Source organism: Agelaius tricolor, unplaced genomic scaffold, assembly GCF_023055355.1.
Source record: "Agelaius tricolor isolate 1412-34295 unplaced genomic scaffold, bAgeTri1.0.p SCAF_31, whole genome shotgun sequence".
Lineage (NCBI taxonomy): Eukaryota > Metazoa > Chordata > Aves > Passeriformes > Icteridae > Agelaius > Agelaius tricolor.
In genome coordinates, this window is record NW_027269291.1 from 805,400 (window position 1) to 814,298 (window position 8,899).

Genomic DNA, 8,899 nt, shown 5'->3' on the forward strand with positions numbered 1-8,899 from the left:
CTCATTTAGGAATTGCCATGGACACCCCATTCCCAGATCCCATCCCAGGAGAGGCTCTCCCTGCTCCATGGATACCCCAATCCCACATCCCATATCCCAGATCCCATCCTGCCCCACGGACCCCATTCCCAGATCCCATTCCCAGATCCCAATCCCATTCTGCTCCATGGATGCCCCATTCCCAATCCCATTCCCCATTCCCAGATCCCATATCCCACCCCGCTCCATGGATGCCCCATTCCCATATCCCATTTCCAGATCCCAATCCCATATCTCATCCTGATCCAATTCCCTATTCCCAATCCCATTCCCAGATCCCATATCCCAATCCCACCCCACTCCATGGATACCCCAATCTCATATCCCATTTCCAGATCCCAATCCCATATCTCATCCTGCTCCAATTCCCTATTCCCAATCCCATTCCCAGATCCCATTCCCCATTCCCAATCCCATATCCCAATCCCACCCCACTCCATGGATACCCCAATCCCATATCCCGCTCCATGGATACCCCATTCCCCATTCCCATTCCCAATCCCATTCTCCATTCTCAGATCCCATATCCCATTCCCATATCCCGCTCCATGGATACCCCATTCCCCCATTATTCCCCATATCCATTCCCATTCCCCGCTCCATGGATACCCCATTCCCATTCCCCATTCCCATTCCCATTCCCTGCTCCATGGATACCCCATTCCCCCATTGTTCCCCATATCCCAATCCCATTCCCTGCTCCATGGATACCCCATTCCCATTCCCCCATTATTTCCCATTCCCCGCTCCATGGATACCCCATTCCCCCATTGTTCCCCATTCCCTATCCTATTCCCCACTCCATGGATACCCCATTCCCCTATTGTTCCCCATATCCATTCCCATTCCCCACTCCCCGTTCCATGGATACCCCATTCCCCCATTATTCCCTGTTTCCCCATTATTCCCCATTCCCCTCTCCATGGATACCCCATTCCCCATTATTCCCCGTTATTCCCCATTCCCCGTTCCATGGATACCCCATTCCCCATTATTCCCCATTCCCAATCCCATTCCCCTCTCCATGGATACCCCATTCCCCCATTATTCCCCCATTATTCCCCATATCCATTCCCAATCCCATTCCCCGTTCCATGGATACCCCATTCCGCATTATTCCCCATTCCCCCATTATTCCCCATTCCCCCATTATTCCCCATTCCCCCATTGTTCCCCATTCCCCGTTCCATGGATACCCCATTCCCCATTATTCCCCATTCCCATTCCCAATCCCATTCCCCGTTCCATGGATACCCCATTCCCCCATTATTCCCCATTCCCTGCTCCATGGATACCCCATTCCCCGTTATTCCCCAATCCCATTCCCCTCTCCATGGATACCCCATTATTCCCCATTATTCCCCATTATTCCCCATTATTCCCCGTTATTCCCCGTTATTCCCCATATCCAATCCCATTCCCTGCTCCATGGATACCCCATTCCCCATTGTTCCCCGTTATTCCCCCATTATTCCCCATTCCCCGTTCCATGGATACCCCATTCCCCATTATTCCCCATTATTCCCCGTTCCCAATCCCATTCCCTGCTCCATGGATACCCCATTATTCCCCATTATTCCCCATTATTCCCCGTTATTCCCCATATCCAATCCCATTCCCCGCTCCATGGATACCCCATTCCCCATTATTCCCCAATCCCATTCCCCTCTCCATGGATACCCCATTATTCCCCATTATTCCCCATTCCCCGTTCCATGGATATCCCATCCCCCATTATTCCCCATTATTCCCCAATCCCATTCCCCGTTCCATGGATACCCCATTATTCCCCATTATTCCCCATTATTCCCCATTATTCCCCATTATTCCCCATTATTCCCCGTTATTCCCCGTTATTCCCCGTTATTCCCCATAAGCCGCGGCCGTTATCGCTCATTAGGGGCCATTAGGCGCTAATTACCCACCCGGGGGGGCCCAATTAGCGCCGTTCCCGTCCGGGCCGGGCCGTGCCCGGGAGCACCGGGAAAAGCGGGAATTCTTATCCCGGGATCTTCACGGTGCGTGCTCCGGGGCAATCACCGCGTTTATGGCACCGCTCGGGGCCATATTCCCGATTTTCCCCCTCATTAGGGGGGGATTAATGGGGTGAGAGCAATTCCCGGCCGCTCCCGGTGATCCCGGAACATCTGGAGCGGGGAGGGGCGGGACTGAGCGCCAGATGTGCGCGGGGGGGATCCCGGGAATTGCCAGGAAAGAGGGAATTGTCCCAAAAAACCGGTGCGAACCCCGGGAATCCCAGAGAAACCCGGGAATTGCCAGGAAAGAGGGAATTGTCCCAAAAACCGGTGCGAACCCCGGGAATTCCCGGGAATTGCCAGAAAAGCGGGAATTGTCCCAAAAACCGGTGCAAACCCCTCCCTTCCCCAGCCCCAGCTCTTTCCTGGGATTCTCAGGAATTCACAGAAAAGCGGGAATTGTCCCGAATCCTGTTACAAACCCCGGCTCCTTCCTGGAATTCTCAGGATTCCCAGAAAAGCGAGAATTGTCTCAAATCCCGGTGCAAACCCCGGTGCAAACCCCGGGAATTCCCAGGAAATCCCAGAAAAGCGGGAATTGTCCCGAATCCCGGTGCAAACCCCAGGAATTCCCGGGAAATCCCAGAAAAGCGGGGATTGTCCCAAACCCCGGTGCAAACCCCAGGAATTCCCAGGAAATCCCAGAAAAGCGGGAATTGTCCCGAATCCCGGTGCAAACCCCAGGAATTCCCAGGAAATCCCAGAAAAGCGGGAATTGTCTCAAACCCCGGTGCAAATCCCAGGAATTCCCGGGAATTGCCAGAAAAGCGGGAATTGTCCCGAATCCCGACGCAAACCCCAGGAATCCCAGAGAATTCCAGGAATTGTCCCGAATCCCGGCGCAAACCCCGGGAATTCCCAGGGAATCCCAGGAATTCCCAGGAAATCCCAGGAATTCCCAGGAATTGCCCGAAAAGCGGGAATTGTCTCAAATCCCGGTGCAAACCCCGGGAATTGCCAGAAAAGCGGGAATTGTCCCAAACCCCGGCTCCACCCCAGGAATTCCCAGAAAATCCCAGAAAAGCGGGAATTGTCCCGAATCCCGGTGCAAACCCTGGGAATCCCAGGAAATCCCAGAAAAGCGGGAATTGTCCCGAATCCCGGTGCAAACCCCAGGAATTCCCAGGAAATCCCAGAAAAGCGGGAATTGTCCCGAATCCCGGCGCAAACCCCGGGAATTCCCAGAGAATTCCAGGAATTGTCCCGAATCCCGGTGCAAACCCCGGGAATTGCCAGAAAAGCGGGAATTGTCCCGAATCCCGGCGCAAACCCCGGGAATTCCCAGGAAACCCCAGGAATTCCCAGGAAATCCCAGGAATTCCCAGGAATTGCCCGAAAAGCGGGAATTGTCTCAAATCCCGGTGCAAACCCCGGGAATTGCCAGAAAAGCGGGAATTGTCCCAAACCCCGGCTCCACCCCAGGAATTCCCAGAAAATCCCAGAAAAGCGGGAATTGTCCCGAATCCCGGCGCAAACCCCAGGAATTCCCGGGAAATCCCAGAAAAGCGGGAATTGTCCCAAACCCCAGGAATTCCCGGGAATTGGCAGAAAAGCGGGAATTGTCCCAAACCCCGGCTCCACCCCAGGAATTCCCAGAAAATCCCAGAAAAGCGGGAATTGTCCCGAATCCCGGTGCAAACCCTGGGAATCCCAGGAAATCCCAGAAAAGCGGGAATTGTCCCGAATCCCGGTGCAAACCCCAGGAATTCCCAGGAAATCCCAGAAAAGCGGGAATTGTCCCGAATCCCGGTGCAAACCCCAGGAATTCCCAGGAAATCCCAGAAAAGCGGGAATTGTCCCAAATCCCGGTGCAAACCCCAGGAATTCCCAGGAAATCCCAGAAAAGCGGGAATTGTCCCGAATCCCGGTGCAAACCCCAGGAATTCCCAGGAAATCCCAGAAAAGCGGGAATTGTCCCGAATCCCGGCGCAACCCCCGGGAATTCCCAGAAAAGCGGGAATTGTCCCAAACCCCGGCTCCACACCCCGGGAATCCCAGAGAATCCCAGGGATTGCCAGAAAAGCGGGAATTGTCCCAAATCCCGGCTCCACACCCCGGGAATTCCCAGGGAATCCCAGGAAAGCGGGAATTGTCCCAAACCCCGGTGCAAACCCCAGGAATCCCAGAGAAACCCAGGAATTGTCCCGAATCCCGGTGCAAACCCCGGGAATTCCCGGGAATTCCCAGAAAAGCGGGAATTGTCCCAAACCCCGGCTCCACACCCCGGGAATCCCCAGGAATTGCCAGAAAAGCGGGAATTGTCCCGAATCCCGGCGCAAATCCCAGGAATTCCCGGGAATTCCCAGAAAAGCGGGAATTGTCTCAAATCCCGGTGCAAACCCCGGGAATTGCCAGAAAAGCGGGAATTGCCCCAAACCCCGGTGCAAACCCTGGGAATTCCCAGAAAATCCCAGAAAATCGGGAATTGTCCCGAATCCCGGTGCAAACCCTGGGAATTCCCAGAAAATCGGGAATTGTCCCGAATCCCGGTGCAAACCCCGCCCTCGCCCAGCCCCGGGGGCTCCATCCCGGGAAACCCAAGCGGGGCTGGAATCCCGGGAAATTCGGATCCCAAAGGGATTCGGGAGCCGGAATCGGGGAAAACGGGGTTGGGAAGGACCTCGGGGATTTGGGGACGGATCCATCCCTTCCTGCCTTCCCAAAATTGGAATTTTAGGATATTTTTTTTCCCCTCTGAGATCACCAAAACTTCAGGAAAACGGCAGGAAATTCCCAATTTTGGGTCCAATCCCCAAATTCCTCCCTTCAGGAATTTCCAAAACCTCTTGGGAGCTGGGGGGAAACAAAAAAATCCAATTTTGAGGTGGTTTCACCCCATTTTAGGTCCTTTTTCCCCATTTTTGGGGTGGTTTTTTCCCTCTCCCCCCCCTTCCATTTTTTTTTTTTCCCATTTTTGGGTGCTTCTTCCCAATTTTTTGAATTTTTTCCCCCATTTTTGGGGTGGTTTTTTCCCTCTCCCCCCCCTCAATTTTTTTAAATTTTTCCCCCATTTTTGGGTGCTTCTTCCCAATTTCTGGGATTTTTTTCCCATTTTGGGGCTTTTCTTCCCAATTTTTTTATTTTTTTCCCCATTTTTGGGTGGTTTTTTCCCTATTTTTGGGGTTTTTTTCCCCTCTCATTTCTCAGCCTTCTGCCCCTCATCCAGCAAATCCCAATCCCAAAAAATCCCAGCTGGGAATCAGGGATGGATCCAGAGCTGGGAATGGATTTTTATCCCCACTTTGGGGTTTTTTTTGGGAAGGGGCGATTTCACTGAATATCGAGGGATTTTTATTGAATTTTGTAGTTTTTAATTGAATTTTGTAGATTTTTAATTGAATTTTGTAGATTTTTAATTGAATTTTGTGGGTTTTTAATTGAATTTTGAGGGTTTTTTTCTTTTTTTTTTTTTCAATTTTAAGTTTTCTAATTTCAATGTTGACTTTTGAACTTGAACTTTGAGATTTTTTAAAGTTGAATTTTTTAAATTGAATTCCGAGGGGTTTTAAATTTGAATTTCGAGGGTTTTTTTTTTTTTTACTTGAATTTTTAAATTTTTTTTTTTAATTTAATTTATTCATCCAGGAACGCCCCCACAGGCTGGGATGGGCTTGGAGCGCTGGGATCCCGAATTTCCCAGAATTAAACCCAAAAATTCCCGGGATTCCAGCCCGGGAGGGGGAGCCGGAGGGGTTTTCCCACAAATCCCGGGATTTTCGGGATTCCTTTGGATGAATTTTCCTTCGAGCGCGGGTCCGAGGGGGGGCGCGGCTGCGTCTCCTTTTTGAGGTTAAAAAATTCATTTTTGGGTGTCCCGAGTGAGGGTAAATTGATTTATTGAGCGGTGAATTCCCCCCTCAGCCTGGGGGGGGGAATAAAAAACAAAATAAAATAATAAAATAAAATAAAATAAAATAAAATAAAATAAAATAAAATTAAATTAAATTAAAATAAAATAAAAATAAAATAAAATAAAAATAAATCCGCCTGGATTTTTTGGAGGCACAGAACCAGCCCGAGCCCAGCCCAATCCTCCACCACTAACTTGGGAATTTTCCCACATTTTTTAGGATTTTTCCCACAATTTTCCCCACATCTTTCAAGATTTTTTTTCTCGCATTTTTCTGGATTTTAAAAACTTTTATTTTTCCACATTTCCAAAGACTTCTCCCACTTTTTTTTTTTTATTTCTTCCCACATTTTTTAGGGATTTATCCACATTTTTATAAGATTTTTTCCCCCATATTCTTAGGAATTTTTTCCCTATATTTCTAAAGAATTTTTCCACATATTTTTAAAATCTTTTTCCCCATTTATTTTCGATTTTTTTCCCCCCATTTTAAAGATTCCCCCCCCCATTTTTTAAAGCTTTTTTCCCCCCCATTTTTTGAGGAGTTTTTTTCGTATTTTTAAGGTATTTTTTCAGGAGTGTTCCCCAATATTTTTTTTCAGCATTTTTTTAGGATTTTTCCCCATTTTTTAAAGATTTTTCCCCCATTTTCCAGGATTTTTCCCCTTTTTTAGGATTTTTCCCCCATTTTTCAGGAGTGTTCCCCAGTTTTTTTTCAGCATTTTTTTTAGTATTTTTCCCCCATTTTTCAGGAGTTTTCCCCAATTTTTTTTTCAGCATTTTTTTAGGATTTTCCCCATTTTTTTAGGATTTTTCCCCATTTTCCAGGATTTTCCCCCATTTTCCAGGATTTTCCCCCATTTTCCAGTATTTTTCCCCATTTTTTAGGATTTTTCCCCATTTTTTTAGGATTTTCCCCCATTTTCCAGGATTTTCCCCCCATTTTTCAGGAGTGTTCCCCCGGTTTTTTTCAGCATTTTTTTAGGATTTTTCCCCATTTTTTTAGGATTTTTCCCCCATTTTTTTAGGATTTTTCCCCCATTTTTTTAAGATTTTTTCCCCCATTTTTCAGGAGTTTTCCCCAATTTTTTTTCAGCATTTTTTTAGGATTTTCCCCCATTTTTTTAGGATTTTCCCCATTTTCCAGGATTTTCCCCCATTTTCCAGGATTTTCCCCCATTTTCCAAGATTTTCCCCCATTTTCCAGGATTTTCCCCCATTTTCCCGCTCCCTCAGAGGCGGGCCCGGGGCGGGGCTGCCCTCACTCATTACGAGCCGCGCTCATTAAGCGCTGCCCTCGTTAAGAGTTAATGAGAGCGCGGGGGGGAACGGGGGAGCCGCCATTGGAGCCCCCCAAAGACCCCGGAGACCCCAAAAACCCCCCCGGAGACCCCAAAAATCCCCCCGGAGACCCCCAGATCCCAAAGCCCCGGTGCCACCGGAGCCCCCCCAAAGCCCTCGGAGACCCCCGGGACCCCTGAGCCCCCAACCCAACCCCGGTGTCCCCGGAGCCCCCGAGACCCCGGCCCAGCCCCGGAGCCCCCGGTGCCCCCCGAACCCTCAGCCCCCGGTGCCCTCCGAGCTCCCCCGAGCCCCCGGCCCAGCCCCGGAGCCCCCCGAGCCCCCCGGTGTCCCCCAGCCCAGTCCCGACCGTACCCCCGGGGCTCCCCCGGTACCCCCGGCTCAGCCCCGCAGCCCCCGAGCTCCCCCGAAACCCCCGAAACCCCAGCTCAGCCGTGGGGTCCCAGAGCCCCCGGAGCCCCCCGAGCTCTTGGTCCGCGATCCCCGGAGCCCCCGGCCCGGCTCCCGACCCAGCCCCGGTGCCCCCGGAACCCCCGGAGCCCCCCAAGCCCCCAGCCCAGCCCCGGAGCCCCCAGCCCAGATCCCGGTGCCCCCAGAGCCCCCGGCCCAGCCCCGGTGCCCCCAGAACCCCCAGCCCAGCCCCGGTGCCCCCGGCCCAGCCCCGGTGTCCCCCAGCCCAGCCCAGATCCCGGTGTCCCCAGAGCCCCCAGCCGAGCCCCCGGTGCCCCCAGAACCCCCAGTGCCCCCAGCCCAGCCCCGGAACCCCCGGCCCAGCCCCGGTGCCCCCAGCCCAGCCCCGGAACCCCCGGTGCCCCCCGAGCCCCCAGCCCAGCCCCGGTGCCCCCCGAGCCCCCAGCCCAGTCCCGGTGCCCCCGGCCCAGCCCCGGAACCCCCGGTGCCCCCCGAGCCCCCAGCCCAGCCCCGGTGCCCCCAGCCCAGCCCAGCCCCGGTGCCCCCAGAGCCCCCAGCCCAGCCCCCGGTGCCCCCAGCCCAGCCCAGCCCCGGTGCCGCCGCCGCCGCCCCGCGGGGTCGGGGCCCGGGGGTGCCGCTTTGGGCGGTGGGCTCGGGGTGGGCTCGCTGCTATTTTCAACCCAGCTCCGAGCTAAAAATAAAAACTGTCCCGAAAAGGCAGCGGGGGAGCGCGGAGGGGCCGCTTTGGGGGGGGGGGGGGGGCGTGTGTGGGGGGGTCCCTTTGTGCCCGCGCCGCCCCCGGAACCCGCCCGGGGGTCCCGGCAGCCCCGGGGGGAGGGGGCGAGCCCGGGGCTGGCGCCAGGGCCCTCCCGGCCCCTTTGAAGCCGAAGTTTTTTACACCCAGAAAATCCCATTGAGGCTCCGGGGGGAGGGGACGGAGGGGAGGGAGGGGAGGGGGCGGCCATGGGGGGGGGGGGGGAGGGGCGCAGCAGATGGGACCGAGGAGCCCCCGGTGGGGGTTGGGGGAGGATTTGGGGGGGGGGTCTGGGGGGGGGGTTCCGGGTGTGGACGCGCCCCCCCCCCCCCTCATCCCGAGGAGCAACAACGGACCGGGATTCAAACAAGCAAATAAATGACGGAATAAATAAATAAACGAATAAATAAATAAATAAATAAATGGAAACGAGCCCGGCGGCCGCCGCCCCCTCCCCCCCGGCCCGGCCCCTCCCCCGGCCCTCCCCCCTCCCCACCACGTGGCTTC